The 22,463-nt window shown below is 38.9% G+C and overlaps 4 long non-coding RNA genes across 4 annotated transcripts; 2 read left to right on the top strand and 2 right to left on the bottom strand.

Annotated features, from left to right (window-relative positions):
- The first annotated feature begins 13,046 nt into the window (after positions 1-13,046).
- LOC136784005 (uncharacterized) lies at positions 13,047-14,023 on the top strand. The gene is made up of 3 exons (XR_010824357.1): positions 13,047-13,462; positions 13,525-13,749; positions 13,994-14,023. It is a non-coding gene; the product is annotated as an uncharacterized lncRNA (long non-coding RNA).
- Positions 14,024-14,053: 30 nt separating this feature from the next.
- Positions 14,054-15,572, top strand: LOC136784002 (uncharacterized). The gene is made up of 3 exons (XR_010824355.1): positions 14,054-14,202; positions 14,266-14,334; positions 14,397-15,572. It is a non-coding gene; the product is annotated as an uncharacterized lncRNA (long non-coding RNA).
- A 3,618-nt stretch (positions 15,573-19,190) lies between these two features.
- LOC136784003 (uncharacterized) lies at positions 19,191-20,709 on the bottom strand. The gene is made up of 3 exons (XR_010824356.1): positions 20,561-20,709; positions 20,429-20,497; positions 19,191-20,366 (listed from the first exon to the last, which is right to left on the bottom strand). It is a non-coding gene; the product is annotated as an uncharacterized lncRNA (long non-coding RNA).
- A 30-nt stretch (positions 20,710-20,739) lies between these two features.
- LOC136784006 (uncharacterized) lies at positions 20,740-21,716 on the bottom strand. The gene is made up of 3 exons (XR_010824358.1): positions 21,301-21,716; positions 21,014-21,238; positions 20,740-20,769 (listed from the first exon to the last, which is right to left on the bottom strand). It is a non-coding gene; the product is annotated as an uncharacterized lncRNA (long non-coding RNA).
- Positions 21,717-22,463: the final 747 nt, after the last annotated feature.

Here is a 22,463-nt window from a genome sequence, read left to right on the forward strand (position 1 = left end):
CTTAATAAGTACTCCCTGACCCCAAGTGAGTTACCATAGCCCCTTTATAAGTACACCCTGGCATCAAGTGAGTTACCCTGGTCTCATATAAGTACTCACAGACACCAAGTGAGATACCCTAGTCCCATATAAGTACTCCTAGACCCAAGTGAGTTACACTAGCCCCTTTATAAGTATTCCCTGACCCCAAGTGAGTTACCATATCACCTATATAAGTACTCCCTGACCCCAAGTGAGTTATCCTAACCCCTTTATATGTACTCTCTGACCCCATGTGAGTTATCCTAGCCCCTTTATATGTACTCTCTGAACACAAGTGAGTTATCCTATCCCCTTTATATGTACTCTCTGACCGCAAGTGAGTTACCCTAGTCCCATATAAATACACCCTGACCCTAATTGAGTTACCCTAGCCCCATAGAAGTACTCCCGGACCCCAAGTGAGTTACAATAACCCCTTTATAAGTACACCCCGGCTCCAAATGAGTTACCCTGGTCTCATATAAGTACTCACAAACACCAAGTGAGATACCCTAGTCCCATATATGTACACCTTGACCCAAAGTGAATTACACTAGCCCCTATATAAGTACTCCCTGACCCCAAGTAAGTTACCATATCACCTTAATCAGTACTCCCTGACCCCAAGTGAGTTACCCTAGCCCCTTTATAAGTACACCCCGACCCCAAGTGAGTTATCCTAGCTCCTTATATGTACTCTCTGATCGCAAGTGAGTTACCCTAGTCCCATAGAAGTACTCCCTGACCCCAAGTGAGTTATCCTAGGCCCTTTATATGTACTCTCTGACCGCAAGAGATTTACCCTAGTCCCATAGTAGTACTCCCTGACCCCAAGTGAGTTATCCTAGGCACTTTATATGTACTCTCTGACCGCAAGTGAGTTATTCTAACCCCTTAATAAGTACTCCCTGACCCCAAGTGAGTTACCATAGCCCCTTTATAAGTACACCCTGGTATCAAGTGAGTTACCCTGGTCTCATATAATTACTCCCAGACCCCAAGTGAGTTACCCTAGTCCCATAGAAGTACTTCCTGACCCCAAGTGAGTTACCATAGCCCCTTTATAAGTACTCCCTGACCCCAAGTGAGTTACCTTAGCCCCTTTATAAGTACTCCCTGACCCCAAGTGAGTTATCCTAGCCCCTTTATATGTACTTTCTGAACGCAAGTGAGTTACCCTAGTCCCATAGTAGTACTCCCTGACCCCAAGTGAGTTACACTAGCCCCTTTATAAGTACACCCTGACCCCAAGTGAGTTATCCTAGCCCCTTTATATGTACTCTCTGACCGCAAGTGAGTTACCCTAGTCCCATAGAAGTACTCCCTGACCCCAAGTGAATTACCCTAGTCCCTTATAAGTACTCTCTGACACCAAGTGAGTTACACTAGCCCCTTTATAAGTACACCCTGACCCCAAGTGAGTTGTCCTAGCTCCTTATATGTATTCTCTGACCGCAAGTGAGTTATCCTAGCCCCTATATATGTACTCTCTGACCGCAAGTGATTTATTTTAACCCCTTAATAAGTACTCCCTGACCCCAAGTGAGTTACCATAGCCCCTTTATAAGTACACCCTGGCATCAAGTGAGTTACCCTGGTCTCATATAAGTACTCACAGACACCAAGTGAGATACCCTAGTCCCATATAAGTACTCCTAGACCCAAGTGAGTTACACTAGCCCCTTTATAAGTATTCCCTGACCCCAAGTGAGTTACCATATCACCTATATAAGTACTCCCTGACCCCAAGTGAGTTATCCTAACCCCTTTATATGTACTCTCTGACCCCATGTGAGTTATCCTAGCCCCTTTATATGTACTCTCTGAACACAAGTGAGTTATCCTATCCCCTTTATATGTACTCTCTGACCGCAAGTGAGTTACCCTAGTCCCATATAAATACACCCTGACCCTAATTGAGTTACCCTAGCCCCATAGAAGTACTCCCGGACCCCAAGTGAGTTACAATAACCCCTTTATAAGTACACCCCGTCTCCAAATGAGTTACCCTGGTCTCATATAAGTACTCACAAACACCAAGTGAGATACCCTAGTCCCATATATGTACACCTTGACCCAAAGTGAATTACACTAGCCCCTATATAAGTACTCCCTGACCCCAAGTAAGTTACCATATCACCTTAATCAGTACTCCCTGACCCCAAGTGAGTTACCCTAGCCCCTTTATAAGTACACCCCGACCCCAAGTGAGTTATCCTAGCTCCTTATATGTACTCTCTGATCGCAAGTGAGTTACCCTAGTCCCATAGAAGTACTCTCTGTCCCTAAGTGAGTTACCATATCACTTTTATAAGCACTCCCTGACCCCAAGTGAGTTATCCTAGCCCCTTTATATGTACTCTCTGAACGCAAGTGAGTTACCCTAGTCCCATAGTATTATTCCCTGACCCCAAGTGAGTTACACTAGCCCCTTTATAAGTACACCCTGACCCCATGTGAGTTATCCTAGCCCCTTTATATGTACTCTCTGACCGCAAGTGAGTTACCTTAGCCCCTTTATAAGTACTCCCTTACCCCAAGTGAGTTATCCTAGCCCCTATATATGTACTCTCTGACCACAAGTGAGTTATCCTATCCCCTTCATTTGTTATCTCTGACCGCAAGTTAGTTACCCTAGTCCCATATAAATACACCCTGACCCTAAGTGAGTTACCCTAGTCCCTTAGAAGTACTCCCGGACCCCAAGTGAGCTACAATATCACCTTTATAAGTACTCCCTGACCCCAAGTGAGTTATCCTAACCCCTTCATATGTACTCTCTGACCGCAAGTGAATTACCCTAGTCCCATAATAGTATTCCCTGACCCCAAGTGAGTTACCCTAGTCCCATAGAAGTACTCCCGGACCCCAAGTGAGTTACAATATCACCTTTATAAGTACTCCCTGACCCCAAGTGAGTTATCCTAACCCCTTTATATGTACTCTCTGACCGCAAGTGAATTACCCTAGTCCCATAATAGTACTCCCTGACCCCAAGTGAGTTACCGTAGCCCCTTTATAAGTACTCCCTGACCCCAAGTGAGTTATCCCAGCCACTTTATATGTACTCTCTGACTGCAGTGAGTTACCCAAGTCCCATATAAGTACTCCTTGACCCACAGTAAGTTACCCTACCCCTTTATAAGTACTCTCTGACCCCAAGTGAGTTACCATATCACCTTTATAAGTACTCCCTGACCCCAAGTGAGTTATCCTAGCCCCTATATATGTACTCTCTGACCGCAAGTGAGTTACCCTAGTCCCATAGAAGTACTCCCTGACCCCAAGTGTGTTATCCTAGGCCCTTTATATGTACTCTCTGACCGCAAGTGAGTTACCCTAGTCCCATAGTAGTACTCCCTGACCCCAAGTGAGTTATCCTAGGCCCTTTATATGTACTCTCTGGCCGCAAGTGAGTTATCCTAGCCCCTTTATATGTACTCTCTGAACGCAAGTGAGTTACCCTAGTCCCATAGTAGTATTCCCTGACCCCAAGTGAGTTACACTAGCCCCTTTATAAGTACACCCTGACCCCAAGTGAGTTATCCTAGCCCCATAGAAGTACTCTCTGTCCCTAAGTGAGTTACCATATCACCTTTATAAGCACTCCCTGACCCCAAGTGAGTTATTCTAGCCCCTTTATATGTACTCTCTGAACGCAAGTGAGTTACCCTAGTCCCATACTAGTATTCCCTGACCCCAAGTGAGTTACACTAGCCCCTTTATAAGTACACGCTGACCCGAAGTGAGTTATCCTAGCCCCTTTATATATACTCTCTGACCGCAAGTGAGTTACCCTAGTCCCATAGAAGTACTCCCTGACCCCAAGTGAGTTATCCTAGGCCCTTTATATGTACTCTCTGACCGCAAGAGATTTACCCTAGTCCCATAGTAGTACTCCCTGACCCCAAGTGAGTTATCCTAGGCACTTTATATGTACTCTCTGACCGCAAGTGAGTTATTCTAACCCCTTAATAAGTACTCCCTGACCCCAAGTGAGTTACCATAGCCCCTTTATAAGTACACCCTGGTATCAAGTGAGTTACCCTGGTCTCATATAATTACTCCCAGACCCCAAGTGAGTTACCCTAGTCCCATAGAAGTACTTCCTGACCCCAAGTGAGTTACCATAGCCCCTTTATAAGTACTCCCTGACCCCAAGTGAGTTACCTTAGCCCCTTTATAAGTACTCCCTGACCCCAAGTGAGTTATCCTAGCCCCTTTATATGTACTTTCTGAACGCAAGTGAGTTACCCTAGTCCCATAGTAGTACTCCCTGACCCCAAGTGAGTTACACTAGCCCCTTTATAAGTACACCCTGACCCCAAGTGAGTTATCCTAGCCCCTTTATATGTACTCTCTGACCGCAAGTGAGTTACCCTAGTCCCATAGAAGTACTCCCTGACCCCAAGTGAATTACCCTAGTCCCTTATAAGTACTCTCTGACACCAAGTGAGTTACACTAGCCCCTTTATAAGTACACCCTGACCCCAAGTGAGTTGTCCTAGCTCCTTATATGTATTCTCTGACCGCAAGTGAGTTATCCTAGCCCCTATATATGTACTCTCTGACCGCAAGTGATTTATTTTAACCCCTTAATAAGTACTCCCTGACCCCAAGTGAGTTACCATAGCCCCTTTATAAGTACACCCTGGCATCAAGTGAGTTACCCTGGTCTCATATAAGTACTCACAGACACCAAGTGAGATACCCTAGTCCCATATAAGTACTCCTAGACCCAAGTGAGTTACACTAGCCCCTTTATAAGTATTCCCTGACCCCAAGTAAGTTACCATATCACCTATATAAGTACTCCCTGACCCCAAGTGAGTTATCCTAACCCCTTTATATGTACTCTCTGACCCCATGTGAGTTATCCTAGCCCCTTTATATGTACTCTCTGAACACAAGTGAGTTATCCTATCCCCTTTATATGTACTCTCTGACCGCAAGTGAGTTACCCTAGTCCCAAATAAATACACCCTGACCCTAATTGAGTTACCCTAGTCCCATAGTAGTATTCCCTGACCCCAAGTGAGTTACACTAGCCCCTTTATAAGTACACCCTGACCCCAAGTGAGTTATCCTAGCCCCATAGAAGTACTCTCTGTCCCTAAGTGAGTTACCATATCACCTTTATAAGCACTCCCTGACCCCAAGTGAGTTACACTAGCCCCTTTATAAGTACACGCTGACCCGAAGTGAGTTATCCTAGCCCCTTTATATGTACTCTCTGACCGCAAGTGAGTTACCCTAGTCCCATAGAAGTACTCCCTGACCCCAAGTGAGTTATCCTAGGCCCTTTATATGTACTCTCTGACCGCAAGAGATTTACCCTAGTCCCATAGTAGTACTCCCTGACCCCAAGTGAGTTATCCTAGGCACTTTATATGTACTCTCTGACCGCAAGTGAGTTATTCTAACCCCTTAATAAGTACTCCCTGACCCCAAGTGAGTTACCATAGCCCCTTTATAAGTACACCCTGGTATCAAGTGAGTTACCCTGGTCTCATATAATTACTCCCAGACCCCAAGTGAGTTACCCTAGTCCCATAGAAGTACTTCCTGACCCCAAGTGAGTTACCATAGCCCCTTTATAAGTACACCCTGACCCCAAGTGAGTTACCTTAGCCCCTTTATAAGTACTCCCTGACCCCAAGTGAGTTATCCTAGCCCCTTTATATGTACTTTCTGAACGCAAGTGAGTTACCCTATTCCCATAGTAGTACTCCCTGACCCCAAGTGAGTTACACTAGCCCCTTTATAAGTACACCCTGACCCCAAGTGAGTTATCCTAGCCCCTTTATATGTACTCTCTGACCGCAAGTGAGTTACCCTAGTCCCATAGAAGTACTCCCTGACCCCAAGTGAATTACCCTAGTCCCTTATAAGTACTCTCTGACACCAAGTGAGTTACACTAGCCCCTTTATAAGTACACCCTGACCCCAAGTGAGTTGTCCTAGCTCCTTATATGTATTCTCTGACCGCAAGTGAGTTATCCTAGCCCCTATATATGTACTCTCTGACCGCAAGTGATTTATTTTAACCCCTTAATAAGTACTCCCTGACCCCAAGTGAGTTACCATAGCCCCTTTATAAGTACACCCTGGCATCAAGTGAGTTACCCTGGTCTCATATAAGTACTCACAGACACCAAGTGAGATACCCTAGTCCCATATAAGTACTCCTAGACCCAAGTGAGTTACACTAGCCCCTTTATAAGTATTCCCTGACCCCAAGTGAGTTACCATATCACCTATATAAGTACTCCCTGACCCCAAGTGAGTTATCCTATCCCCTTTATATGTACTCTCTGACCGCAAGTGAGTTACCCTAGTCCCAAATAAATACACCCTGCCCCTAATTGAGTTACCCTAGTCCCATAGAAGTACTCCCGGACCCCAAGTGAGTTACAATAACCCCTCTATAAGTACACCCCGGCTCCAAATGAGTTACCCTGGTCTCATATAAGTACTCACAAACACCAAGTGAGATACCCTAGTCCCATATATGTACACCTTGACCCAAAGTGAATTACACTAGCCCCTATATAAGTACTCCCTGACCCCAAGTAAGTTACCATATCACCTTTATAAGTACTCCCTGACCCCAAGTGAGTTATCCTAACCCCTTTATATGTACTCTCTGACCGCAAGTGAGTTACCCTAGTCCAATAGTAGTACTCCCTGACCCCAAGTGAGTTACCCTAGCCCCTTTATATGTACTCTCTGGCGGCAAGTGAGTTACCCTAGTCCCATATAAGTACTCCTTGACCCCAAGTGAGTTACCTTAGCCCCTTTATAAGTACTCCCTGACCCCAAGTGAGTTATCCTAGCCCCTATATATGTACTCTCTGACCACAAGTGAGTTATCCTATCCCCTTCATATGTACTCTCTGACCGCAAGTGAGTTACCCTAGTCCCATATAAATACACCCTGACCCTAAGTGAGTTACCCTAGTCCCTTAGAAGTACTCCCGGACCCCAAGTGAGTTACAATATCCCCTTTATAAGTACTCCCTGACCCCAAGTGAGTTATCCCAGCCCCTTTATATGTACTTTCTGACCGCAGTGAGTTGCCCTAGTCCCATATAAGTACTCCTTGACCCAAAGTAAGTTACCCTACCCCTTTATAAGTACTCTCTGACCCCAAGTGAGTTACCATATCACCTTTATAAGTACTCCCTGACCCCAAGTGAGTTATACTAGCCCCTTTATATGTACTCTCTGTACGCAAGTGAGTTACCCTAGTCCCATAGTAGTACTCCCTGACCCCAAGTGAGTTATCCTAGCCCCTTTATAAGTACTCCCTGACCCCAAGTGAGTTATCCTAGCCCCTATATATGTACTCTCTGACCGCAAGTGAGTTACCCTAGTCCCATAGAAGTACTCCCTGACCCCAAGTGAGTTACCATAGCCCCATTATAAGTACTCCCAGACCCCAAGTGAGTTACCCTTGTTCCTTATAAGTACTCCCTGACACCAAATGAGTTACCCTAGTCCCATATAAGTACTCCTTGACCCAAAGTGAGTTACCCTAGCCCCTTTATAAGTACTCTCTGACCCCAAGTGAATTACCATATCACCTTTATAAGTACTCCCTGACCCCAAGTGAGTTATACTAGCCCCTTTATATGTACTCTCTGTACGCAAGTGAGTTACCCTAGTCCCATAGTAGTACTCCCTGACCCCAAGTGAGTTATCCTAGCCCCTTTATAAGTACTCCCTGACCCCAAGTGAGTTATCCTAGCCCCTATATATGTACTCTCTGACCCTAAGTGAGTTATCCTAACTCCTTATATGTACTCTCTGACCGCAAGTGAGTTACCCTAGTCCCATAGAAGTACTCCCTGACCACAAGTGAGTTACAATATCACCTTTATAAGCACTCCCTGACCCCAAGTGAGTTACCATAGCCCCTTTATAAGTACTCCCAGACACCAAGTGAGTTACCCTAGCCCCTATATAAGTACTCTCTGACCCTAAGTGAGTTATCCTAGCCCCTTTATATGTACTCTCTGACCGCAAGTGAGTTACCATAGTCCCATATAAGTACTCCCAGACACCAAGTGAGGTAGCCTAGTCCAATATAAGTAATCCTTGACCCCAAGTGAGTTACCCTAGCCCCTTTATAAGTACTCCTTGACCCCAAGTGAGTTACCCTAGTCCCATAGAATTTCTCCCTGACCCCAAGTGAGTTACCCTAGTCACATAGAAGTACTCCCTGACCCCAAGTGAGTTATCCTTGCCCCTTTATATGTACTCTCTGACCGCAAGTGAGTTACCCTAGTCACATATTAGAACTCCCTGTCCCTAAGTGAGTTACCATAGCCCCTTTATAAGTACTCCCTGACCCCAAGTGAGTTACAATAGCCCCTTTATATGTACTCTCTGACCGCAAGTGAGTTATTCAAATCCCTTTATAAGTCCTCTCTGACCCCAAGTGTGTTACCCTAGTCTCATATAAGTACTCCCTGAACTCAAATGTGTTACCTTAGCCCCTTTATATGTACTCCCAGACTCCAAGTGAGTTACCCTAGCCGCTTTATATGTACTCCCAGATCCCAAGTGAGTTACCCTAGTCCCATAGAAGTACTTCCTGGCCCCAAGTGAGTTACCATAGCCCTTTTATAAGTACTCCCTGACCCCAAATGAGTTATCCTAGCCCCTTTATATGTACTCTCTGACCGCAAGTGAGTTATTCTAACCCCTTAATAAGTACTCCCTGACCCCAAGTGTGTTACCCTAGTCTCATATTAGTACTCCCTGACCCCAAGTGAGTTACCATAGCCTCTTTATAAGTACACCCTGACCCCAAGTGAGTTATCCTAGCTCCTTTATATGTACTCTCTGACCGCAAGTGAGTTACCCTAGTCCCATAGAAGTACTCTCTGACCCCAACTGAGTTACCATATCACCTTTATAAGCACTCCCTGACCCCAAGTGAGTTACCCTAGCTCCTTTATATGTACTCTCTATCCGCAAGTGAGTTACCCTAGTCCCATAGAAGTACTCTCTGACCCCAAGTGAGTTACCATATCACCTTTATAAATATTCCCTGACCCCAAGTGAGTTATCCTAGCCCCTTTATATGTACTCTCTGACCGCAAATGAGTTACCCTAGTCCCTTATAAGTACTCTCTGACCCCAAGTGAGTTATCCTAGCCCCTTTATATGTACTCCCAGACTCCTACTGAGTTACCCTAGCCGCTTTATATGTACTCCCAGATCCCAAGTGAGTTATCCTAGCCCATTTATATGTATTCTCTGACCGCAAGTGAGTTCCCTTGCCCATTTATATGTACCCTCTGACCGCAAGTGAGTTACCCTGGCCGCTTTATATGTACTCCCAGATCCCAAGTGAGTTACCCTAGTCCCATAGAAGTACTTCCTGGCCCCAAGTGAGTTACCATAGCCTCTTTATAAGTATTCCTTGACCCCATGTGAGTTATCCTAGCCCCTTTATATGTACTCTCTGACCGCAAGTGAGTTATTCTAACCCCTTTATAAGTACTCCCTAACCCCAAGTGTGTTACCCTAGTCTCATATTACTACTCCCTGACCCCAAGTGAGTTACCATAGCTCCTTTATAAGTACTCCCTGACCCCAAGTGAGTTATCCTAGCCCCTTTATATGTACTCTCTGACCGCAAGTGAGTTATTCTAACCCCCTTATATGTACTCCCTGACCCAAAGTGAGTTACCATAGCCCTTTATAAGTACTCCCTGACCCCAAGTGAGTTATCCTAGCCCCTTTATATGTACTCTCTGACCGTAAGTGAGTTATTCTAACCCCTTTATAAGTACTCCCTGACACCAAGTGAGTTACCATAGCCCCTTTATAAGTACACCCTGGCCCCAAGTGAGTTACCCTGGTCTCATATAAGTACTCACAGACACCAAGTGATATACCATAGTCCCTTTATAAGTACTCCCTGACCCCAAGTGAGTTATCCTAGCCCCTTTATATGTACTCTCTGAACGCAAGTGAGTTACCCTAGTCTCATATTAGTACTCCCTGACCCCAAGTGAGTTACCATAGCCTCTTTATAAGTACACCCTGACCCCAAGTGAGTTATCCTAGCCCCTTTATATGTACTCTCTGACCGCAAATGAGTTACCCTAGTCCCTTATAAGTACTCTCTGACCCCAAGTGAGTTATCCTAGCCCCTTTATATGTACTCCCAGACTCCTACTGAGTTACCCTAGCCGCTTTATATGTACTCCCAGATCCCAAGTGAGTTATCCTAGCCCATTTATATGTATTCTCTGACCGCAAGTGAGTTCCCTAGCCCATTTATATGTACCCTCTGACCGCAAGTGAGTTACCCTGGCCGCTTTATATGTACTCCCAGATCCCAAGTGAGTTACCCTAGTCCCATAGAAGTACTTCCTGGCCCCAAGTGAGTTACCATAGCCCCATTATAATTACTCCCTGACCCCAAGTGAGTTATCATAGCCCCTTTATATGTACTCTCTTACCGCAAGTGAGTTATTCTAACCCCTTAATAAGTACTCCCTGACCCCAAGTGTGTTACCCTAGTCTCATATTAGTACTCCCTGACCCCAAGTGAGTTACCATAGCCTCTTTATAAGTACACCCTGACCCCAAGTGAGTTATCCTAGCTCCTTTATATGTACTCTCTGACCGCAAGTGAGTTACCTTAGTCCCATAGAAGTACTCCCTGACCCTAAGTGAGTTATCCTAGCCCCTTTATATGTACTCTCTGACCGCAAGTGAGTTACGATAGTCCCATAGAAGTACTCCCTGACCCCAAGTGAATTACCCTAGTCCCTTATAAGTACTCCCTGACACCAAGTGAGTTACCCTAGCCCCTTTATAAGTACACCCTGACCCCAAGTGAGTTATCCTAGCCCCTTTATATGTACTCTCTGACCGCAAGTGAGTTACCCTAGTCCCATAGATGTACTCCCTGAACCCAAGTGAGTTACCCTAGTCCCTTATAAGTACTCCCTGACCCCAAGTGAGTTACCATAGCCCCTTTATAAGTACTCCCTGACCCCAAGTGAGTTATCCTAGCCCCTATATATGTACTCTCTGACCGCAAATGAGTTATTCTAACCCCTTTATAAGTACTCCCTAACCCCAAGTGTGTTACCCTAGTCTCATATTATTACTCCCTGACCCCAAGTGAGTTACAATAGCCCCTTTATAAGTACTTCCTGACCCCATGTGAGTTATCCTAGCCCCTTTATATGTACTCTCTGACCGCAAGTGAGTTACCCTAGCCCCTTATAAGTACTCTCTGACCGCAAGTGAGTTACCCTAGCCCCATTATATGTACTCTCTTACCGCAAGTGAGTTATTCTAACCCCTTAATAAGTACTCCTTGACCCCAAGTGTGTTACCCTAGTCTCATATTAGTACTCCCTGACCCCAAGTGAGTTACCATAGCCTCTTTATAAGTACACCCTGACCCCAAGTGAGTTATCCTAGCTCCTTTATATGTACTCTCTGACCGCAAGTGAGTTACCTTAGTCCCATAGAAGTACTCCCTGACCCTAAGTGAGTTATCCTAGCCCCTTTATATGTACTCTCTGACCGCAAGTGAGTTACGATAGTCCCATAGAAGTACTCCCTGACCCCAAGTGAATTACCCTAGTCCCTTATAAGTACTCCCTGACACCAAGTGAGTTACCCTAGCCCCTTTATAAGTACACCCTGACCCTAAGTGAGTTATCCTAGCCCCTTTATATGTACTCTCTGACCGCAAGTGAGTTACCTTAGTCCCATAGAAGTACTCCCTGACCCTAAGTGAGTTATCCTAGCCCCTTTATATGTACTCTCTGACCGCAAGTGAGTTACGATAGTCCCATAGAAGTACTCCCTGACCCCAAGTGAGTTACCCTAGTCCCTTATAAGTACTCCCTGACCCCAAGTGAGTTACCATAGCCCCTTTATAAGTACTCCCTGACCCCAAGTGAGTTATCCTAGCCCCTATATATGTACTCTCTGACCGCAAATGAGTTATTCTAACCCCTTTATAAGTACTCCCTAACCCCAAGTGTGTTACCCTAGTCTCATATTATTACTCCCTGACCCCAAGTGAGTTACAATAGCCCCTTTATAAGTACTTCCTGACCCCATGTGAGTTATCCTAGCCCCTTTATATGTACTCTCTGACCGCAAGTGAGTTACCCTAGCCCCTTATAAGTACTCTCTGACCGCAAGTGAGTTACCCTAGCCCCTTTATATGTACTCTCTGACCGCAAGTGAGTTATTCTAACCCCTTAATAAGTACTCCCTGACCCCAAGTGTGTTACCCTAGTCTCATATTAGTACTCCCTGACCCCAAGTGAGTTACCATAGCCTCTTTATAAGTATTCCTTGACCCCATGTGAGTTATACTAGCCCCTTTATATGTACTCTCTGACCGCAAGTGAGTTACCCTAGCCCCTTTATTTGTACTCTCTGACCGCAAGTGAGTTATCCTAGCCGCTTTATAAGTACTCCCAGACATCAAGTGAGTTACCTTAGTCCCTTATAAGTACTCCTTGACCCCAAGTGAGTTACCATAGCCCTTTTATAAGTACTCCCTGAACCCAAGTGAGTTACCCTAGTCCCATAGAAGTACTCCCTGACCACAAGTGAGTTACCATAGCCCCATTATAAGTACTCCCTGACCCCAAGTGAGTTATCCTAGCCCCTTTATAAGTACTCCCTCACCCCAAGTGAGTTACCATAGCCCCTTTATAAGTACTCCCAGACCCCAAGTGAGTTACCCTAGTCCCTTATAATTACTCCCTGACACCAAGAGAGGTACCCTAACCGCTTTATAAGTACACCCTAACCCCAAGTGACTTATCCTAGCTCCTTTATATGTACTCTCTGACCACAAGTGAGTTACCCTAGTCCCATAGAAGTACTCTCTGACCCCATGTGAGTTATCCTAGCCCCTTTATATGTACTCTCTGACCGCAAGTGAGTTATTCTAACCCCTTAATAAGGGTAGTGGGTCAATTGTCCTACTTTTCTCTAGTGACAAGATGGCGTCGACGGTAACACTTTCCATGAGGTGAACACAATCTATGTTGTCAAATGAATTGCAGAAAATATAGGGCTTAAAGATCAGTCATGTGTTTCCGGTGGGTACAGTGTAGCGAAAAGAATATCATGAACTGTCAAAATTCGAAGATTTTGAAGACGATAATAATATTTATAAATATTTATGGAATGTTCATTTATTCAAATTAAGAGGAGAATTATAGGAAAAACACAATTTCAGATGAGTAACTCAATTCACATAAAAATAAAATAAAAGTTTACTCTAAATAAAGAATGTTTACTTTGCCTTAATTTTACTTTTTAAAGATAAAGCGCATGGAATAATTGGTTTTTATTCACATATTATGGGTCTGACTCTTTTATTGAGATTATATAAAGAAGCACTTTAGCTTATCGTACAAGGATAAAAGGACAGGTAACCTTGTTTTCAATTATAGTCATACAGTATAAATACCTTCACTTCTAAATAATTTACAGCGGATATAGAAGATAATTGTTGTTGCTCCTGTTCCCCCCAGCAGAGCATCAGTATATACAGAGCGGCTAAGCACAAATCATTAACTGATGTACCATAGTTTGCTTAATGGGATAATCCACCAACATTTTATAGAGCCATGATCGAAGTTGAAAAATATACAAAGTTAAAACTTTAAAAAAAGAATACATATGTTGAGCAATTATTCAGATGGCTTAACATTAGTGGTATGAAAATGGATACATTCATAAATTAGCTTTTTATAAAAATGTTAACTTTAAGATATAATTTTGAGACACATTACTCTAACAATGTCAGTAGGGAAGTGCTATTCAGTGGTCTAGGGATACATTATACATATGATAACTAAATATTTTGTTGATGTAGGGTGAAATATGAGAGTTTTCATACGTATTTCAAAAGTGTTGCAGAGGTTTTCTCTCTACTATAAATTTTATTTATTTTTTATAGAATTGAGGATGGAATTGCTGTAAATATATTTTCTATCATATTTTATGGAGCAAAGCTGTACGCAGCAAACCTATGTTAAAGTTATGGTATAATTGGAGAATACAGATTCTACAACAAAGGACATAGTAGTGGAGAAACTGCGTGAATTTATTCCTATTTGCTATAATCAATTAATTATTCCCTTCGCAGTACCCAGTATTTGAGTAGCGGTAAGTTATTGTAGTTAGAAAAGTATTATTCTTATTATTTCTTTTTTAATTCTCTTATTTTAGATACTATGAGCGCACAAGGTTAAAGCTGATAAGTTTGAAAATATTAAACGTGATTCACAAAAGATACCGGTATGTAATGATTCTATACAGAAATGAAACCTCCATTTTTGTCAATACTTCTTTTTTTATAGGTTTATATCTTAAATCTAGTTTGTGTAAACTATTCAATATATTGATACAGCTCATCAAGAAATAAGGTATTAAAATGAAAGGGAAGAATCAAAAAGATGTAAGGATAAGAAACAACAAAATTTATTTTATATCTTATACCTTAGAAGAGATATATATAAAAAAGAAAATAGTTAGAAATGAACACTGACAAAAGGGAGATTATAATATTTTTAAGGAAAAATGTATCTGGAGTTGAAGAGAAAAAGAGATCGACAGATTAAAGGAAAATATTAAAAAATGTAATAGGAAGAAATGAGAAGAGCAAATAAGAGATAGCTAGATACAGGGAGGGGGAGGGGGATATTATATAGAGCTTTATAGTTTACATGTTGCAACACGAAGAAGTACAAGAATGATGGAATGGAATAGAAAAGGATGGATCAGAAGGGAAGAAGGATTAGATGTAGATTGACGAAGCAACGGGTGGAATATGAAATTAAGGATACATTACTGTATTGAAAATAGAACGAAATAAATAGAATGACAAACGGTTGTAAGGTGTAGGCTACATAGTGAACGAAATATAAGAAAGTTGATGCTGTGTGCAGGGAAAGCAGGAATGAAAATTGAGAGAGCTCTTGGCAAAAATGTTGTTAGAAGGGAGGATTAGACTTAAAAATAAAAGTGAGGAAACTATTAAGAGAAGAGGAAAGAATTGATGGATAGAAAAATCATACATGTAATTAGTATAGTAGATACAATAATATAGAAAGAAACAGTTGTAGATGCAAGTATGAATGGAAAATATTGAATAAAAGATTATGTATAAGCGTAATGAAACAATTGGAAAATAAATACATCAGTAGATTGTATGTACATAAAGTATTAATTTATTTTTTTAGAAGGAGAATCTTTATAACTCTTTGCAGGAGCTAGTAGAATTTATATAAATGCAATTGAAACTTATGTTACAATGGAGTAAATCAAAGTTAAAAATAACTATATTGAATAGCCTGACGAAAAACTTCTTTACTATATTTATAAATGGAATTATTTTCATGCTAATTAAAATTTTATTTCAGATTGAATGAATCCTTGATTAAAATATCTCTAATTTTTTTCATTAAAAGTTTGTTCTGATATACTGATGTAGATAAAAACTCGTCAATTTGTCTAATTTTTGACTCATCGCTCATTGTTTGTAATCTATTTAATTTTTCCCAGCTTTCCTTTAACCATAAATCAAAATTTGTTGTACACTTCCGTCTGTTGGTGGTAGTAATAACCAAACCATTATTTAGTTGGCTTATTTGTATAACCGTTTTGATGATCAAGTCTTTTAATTTCACTGCAGATTTAAAAATATTTTAACTTTGTGTTTAATAATAGATGAAAAGATTACTTACATATAAATTTATAAAGTGTTGGCCTATGTCTCATCATCTCGTTTAAAGACTTATGATAGCGTTCTTGATTGTTGTTCGTTCGCCGTTCACATTGAAAAACGCTAAGTACATTGGCATCGACTTTTTTCATCCAGAAATCCTCAATATATCTTATTAGCTTTATAAATTGAACGATTTCTTTTAAATCATTACTGGCGTTAATGTTATTTTTTATGATTTCAAATCCAGTTTTAATGTAGGATGAAGGCAGCAGTGGTAAATTAAACAATTTCCTTAATAGAAAAATTCCCTTTATGTGAACTTTTACTGATTTCCCTTTTAAAATACTGTAGATTTTTAATTTCTTTGCGTATTTCCTAACATTCTGAAAGCAAAAATATTAGTTCCGGTTGCTTAGGTTTAACACATAAAAGTTATACTTACATACACATAATGAAAATAACATCCCATTAATGTACAGTGTGGAAAAACAGTTTTTATTGCATTTTGGAGTGCAAATTCGTAATCAGAAATTATCTTGGAAACGTTTAAATCTTTAAGAACAGAATCCTTTAAATACCTAAATAACCGAATATATTCGATTTCAGTTCTTCCGCTCATTAAAACCCATATACACGGTAGAAACTTAAATATTTAAAATTCATTAATTAATTGAATTGAATTATAAAGTTGAAAAAGGGTCGGTATTGCATACAAAAATATAACATTACTTTATTATTTATTCTACCCATAATTGTCACCAATTGAGAAATTCCAATTAATTTGGGCATTGAATAAAATGTTCCATCAATGCTATATTCATCACTTTTCACAAACATTCTTATCAATTTAACGTCATATAAAATTACTTGACAAGATGCGTCTAATTGTACAACATCAATTGCGATGTAGTGATTTTCTTTATCAATATTAAATTGTAAGGCTTGCATCCATATTTCATTCATCTGAATGAGACCTATATCACTCAGTTTCTTTGGATTAAAAGGACAAGTTTGATGTCTTTTCCGTTTTAGAGTACTTCTTAAATATTTCAAACTTAGAAATTTGGATGCTTCGATATGTCTATATTTCAATTAATTGAGGAAAAAATGAACCATTGAAAAAAAATTTGAATGTACGTAGTGTTACAATTATATTTTATAGTTTATATTGTCAGCTTACTCTTTAGATTTATAGTCATAAGCCTCTTTAAGCGAAATAGGGACAGTTTTCACGCAATGGTATAGATCCTCACGAAACGAGGCGCTTTTTAAAAACTTTCTATCTTTATCGTGATTATGATTTTTAATGGGATAAAATTGATTTCGTACTAATTTCCCGCTTCCGCGGCATTCACGCAATTTGCATTTCAGGTAACTACCAAAAGAAAAATTATATTAAATATTTGCTTTCATTATTCTTAAAAACATAAGTATATACTTACGTTACTTCATTTCCAGCTTTGTCTATTTTCTTCACGTTTTTGTAATAACAAAAACCATCGTCATATATAATTTTTGTCGTTTTATAATGGTTCATTTTGGTAAAGATGAGAAATTGCGCTGATTATTCTAATAAGTTGACACATATTATGACAATTGCAAGTTTCGCACATATCATTTGTTTATAAGCGCATTGGAAATTGTCATAATATGTGTCAACTTATTAGAATAATCAGCGCAATTTCTCATCTTTACCAAAATGAACCATTATAAAACGACAAAAATTATATATGACGATGGTTTTTGTTATTACAAAAACGTGAAGAAAATAGACAAAGCTGGAAATGAAGTAACGTAAGTATATACTTATGTTTTTAAGAATAATGAAAGCAAATATTTAATATAATTTTTCTTTTGGTAGTTACCTGAAATGCAAATTGCGTGAATGCCGCGGAAGCGGGAAATTAGTACGAAATCAATTTTATCCCATTAAAAATCATAATCACGATAAAGATAGAAAGTTTTTAAAAAGCGCCTCGTTTCGTGAGGATCTATACCATTGCGTGAAAACTGTCCCTATTTCGCTTAAAGAGGCTTATGACTATAAATCTAAAGAGTAAGCTGACAATATAAACTATAAAATATAATTGTAACACTACGTACATTCAAATTTTTTTTCAATGGTTCATTTTTTCCTCAATTAATTGAAATATAGACATATCGAAGCATCCAAATTTCTAAGTTTGAAATATTTAAGAAGTACTCTAAAACGGAAAAGACATCAAACTTGTCCTTTTAATCCAAAGAAACTGAGTGATATAGGTCTCATTCAGATGAATGAAATATGGATGCAAGCCTTACAATTTAATATTGATAAAGAAAATCACTACATCGCAATTGATGTTGTACAATTAGACGCATCTTGTCAAGTAATTTTATATGACGTTAAATTGATAAGAATGTTTGTGAAAAGTGATGAATATAGCATTGATGGAACATTTTATTCAATGCCCAAATTAATTGGAATTTCTCAATTGGTGACAATTATGGGTAGAATAAATAATAAAGTAATGTTATATTTTTGTATGCAATACCGACCCTTTTTCAACTTTATAATTCAATTCAATTAATTAATGAATTTTAAATATTTAAGTTTCTACCGTGTATATGGGTTTTAATGAGCGGAAGAACTGAAATCGAATATATTCGGTTATTTAGGTATTTAAAGGATTCTGTTCTTAAAGATTTAAACGTTTCCAAGATAATTTCTGATTACGAATTTGCACTCCAAAATGCAATAAAAACTGTTTTTCCACACTGTACATTAATGGGATGTTATTTTCATTATGTGTATGTAAGTATAACTTTTATGTGTTAAACCTAAGCAACCGGAACTAATATTTTTGCTTTCAGAATGTTAGGAAATACGCAAAGAAATTAAAAATCTACAGTATTTTAAAAGGGAAATCAGTAAAAGTTCACATAAAGGGAATTTTTCTATTAAGGAAATTGTTTAATTTACCACTGCTGCCTTCATCCTACATTAAAACTGGATTTGAAATCATAAAAAATAACATTAACGCCAGTAATGATTTAAAAGAAATCGTTCAATTTATAAAGCTAATAAGATATATTGAGGATTTCTGGATGAAAAAAGTCGATGCCAATGTACTTAGCGTTTTTCAATGTGAACGGCGAACGAACAACAATCAAGAACGCTATCATAAGTCTTTAAACGAGATGATGAGACATAGGCCAACACTTTATAAATTTATATGTAAGTAATCTTTTCATCTATTATTAAACACAAAGTTAAAATATTTTTAAATCTGCAGTGAAATTAAAAGACTTGATCATCAAAACGGTTATACAAATAAGCCAACTAAATAATGGTTTGGTTATTACTACCACCAACAGACGGAAGTGTACAACAAATTTTGATTTATGGTTAAAGGAAAGCTGGGAAAAATTAAATAGATTACAAACAATGAGCGATGAGTCAAAAATTAGACAAATTGACGAGTTTTTATCTACATCAGTATATCAGAACAAACTTTTAATGAAAAAAATTAGAGATATTTTAATCAAGGATTCATTCAATCTGAAATAAAATTTTAATTAGCATGAAAATAATTCCATTTATAAATATAGTAAAGAAGTTTTTCGTCAGGCTATTCAATATAGTTATTTTTAACTTTGATTTACTCCATTGTAACATAAGTTTCAATTGCATTTATATAAATTCTACTAGCTCCTGCAAAGAGTTATAAAGATTCTCCTTCTAAAAAAATAAATTAATACTTTATGTACATACAATCTACTGATGTATTTATTTTCCAATTGTTTCATTACGCTTATACATAATCTTTTATTCAATATTTTCCATTCATACTTGCATCTACAACTGTTTCTTTCTATATTATTGTATCTACTATACTAATTACATGTATGATTTTTCTATCCATCAATTCTTTCCTCTTCTCTTAATAGTTTCCTCACTTTTATTTTTAAGTCTAATCCTCCCTTCTAACAACATTTTTGCCAAGAGCTCTCTCAATTTTCATTCCTGCTTTCCCTGCACACAGCATCAACTTTCTTATATTTCGTTCACTATGTAGCCTACACCTTACAACCGTTTGTCATTCTATTTATTTCGTTCTATTTTCAATACAGTAATGTATCCTTAATTTCATATTCCACCCGTTGCTTCGTCAATCTACATCTAATCCTTCTTCCCTTCTGATCCATCCTTTTCTATTCCATTCCATCATTCTTGTACTTCTTCGTGTTGCAACATGTAAACTATAAAGCTCTATATAATATCCCCCTCCCCCTCCCTGTATCTAGCTATCTCTTATTTGCTCTTCTCATTTCTTCCTATTACATTTTTTAATATTTTCCTTTAATCTGTCGATCTCTTTTTCTCTTCAACTCCAGATACATTTTTCCTTAAAAATATTATAATCTCCCTTTTGTCAGTGTTCATTTCTAACTATTTTCTTTTTTATATATATCTCTTCTAAGGTATAAGATATAAAATAAATTTTGTTGTTTCTTATCCTTACATCTTTTTGATTCTTCCCTTTCATTTTAATACCTTATTTCTTGATGAGCTGTATCAATATATTGAATAGTTTACACAAACTAGATTTAAGATATAAACCTATAAAAAAAGAAGTATTGACAAAAATGGAGGTTTCATTTCTGTATAGAATCATTACATACCGGTATCTTTTGTGAATCACGTTTAATATTTTCAAACTTATCAGCTTTAACCTTGTGCGCTCATAGTATCTAAAATAAGAGAATTAAAAAAGAAATAATAAGAATAATACTTTTCTAACTACAATAACTTACCGCTACTCAAATACTGGGTACTGCGAAGGGAATAATTAATTGATTATAGCAAATAGGAATAAATTCACGCAGTTTCTCCACTACTATGTCCTTTGTTGTAGAATCTGTATTCTCCAATTATACCATAACTTTAACATAGGTTTGCTGCGTACAGCTTTGCTCCATAAAATATGATAGAAAATATATTTACAGCAATTCCATCCTCAATTCTATAAAAAATAAATAAAATTTATAGTAGAGAGAAAACCTCTGCAACACTTTTGAAATACGTATGAAAACTCTCATATTTCACCCTACATCAACAAAATATTTAGTTATCATATGTATAATGTATCCCTAGACCACTGAATAGCACTTCCCTACTGACATTGTTAGAGTAATGTGTCTCAAAATTATATCTTAAAGTTAACATTTTTATAAAAAGCTAATTTATGAATGTATCCATTTTCATACCACTAATGTTAAGCCATCTGAATAATTGCTCAACATATGTATTCTTTTTTTAAAGTTTTAACTTTGTATATTTTTCAACTTCGATCATGGCTCTATAAAATGTTGGTGGATTATCCCATTAAGCAAACTATGGTACATCAGTTAATGATTTGTGCTTAGCCGCTCTGTATATACTGATGCTCTGCTGGGGGGAACAGGAGCAACAACAATTATCTTCTATATCCGCTGTAAATTATTTAGAAGTGAAGGTATTTATACTGTATGACTATAATTGAAAACAAGGTTACCTGTCCTTTTATCCTTGTACGATAAGCTAAAGTGCTTCTTTATATAATCTCAATAAAAGAGTCAGACCCATAATATGTGAATAAAAACCAATTATTCCATGCGCTTTATCTTTAAAAAGTAAAATTAAGGCAAAGTAAACATTCTTTATTTAGAGTAAACTTTTATTTTATTTTTATGTGAATTGAGTTACTCATCTGAAATTGTGTTTTTCCTATAATTCTCCTCTTAATTTGAATAAATGAACATTCCATAAATATTTATAAATATTATTATCGTCTTCAAAATCTTCGAATTTTGACAGTTCATGATATTCTTTTCGCTACACTGTACCCACCGGAAACACATGACTGATCTTTAAGCCCTATATTTTCTGCAATTCATTTGACAACATAGATTGTGTTCACCTCATGGAAAGTGTTACCGTCGACGCCATCTTGTCACTAGAGAAAAGTAGGACAATTGACCCACTACCTTAATAAGTACTCCCTGACCCCAAGTGTGTTACCCTAGTCTCATATTAGTACTCCCTGACCCCAAGTGAGTTACCATAGCCTCTTTATAAGTATTCCTTGACCCCATGTGAGTTATACTAGCCCCTTTATATGTACTCTCTGACCGCAAGTGAGTTACCCTAGCCCCTTTATTTGTACTCTCTGACCGCAAGTGAGTTATCCTAGCCGCTTTATAAGTACTCCCAGACATCAAGTGAGTTACCTTAGTCCCTTATAAGTACTCCTTGACCCCAAGTGAGTTACCATAGCCCTTTTATAAGTACTCCCTGACCCCAAGTGAGTTACCCTAGTCCCATAGAAGTACTCCCTGACCACAAGTGAGTTACCATAGCCCCATTATAAGTACTCCCTGACCCCAAGTGAGTTATCCTAGCCCCTTTATATGTACTCCCTCACCCCAAGTGAGTTACCATAGCCCCTTTATAAGTACTCCCAGACCCCAAGTGAGTTACCCTAGTCCCTTATAATTACTCCCTGACACCAAGAGAGGTACCCTAACCGCTTTATAAGTACACCCTAACCCCAAGTGACTTATCCTAGCTCCTTTATATGTACTCTCTGACCACAAGTGAGTTACCCTAGTCCCATAGAAGTACTCTCTGACCCCATGTGAGTTATCCTAGCCCCTTTATATGTACTCTCTGACCGCA

The sequence above is a fragment of the Prorops nasuta genome, unplaced genomic scaffold, assembly GCF_024137725.1.
Source record: "Prorops nasuta isolate Cenicafe-Biocafe unplaced genomic scaffold, Cenicafe_Pnas_1.2 PNAS00040, whole genome shotgun sequence".
NCBI lineage: Eukaryota > Metazoa > Arthropoda > Insecta > Hymenoptera > Bethylidae > Prorops > Prorops nasuta.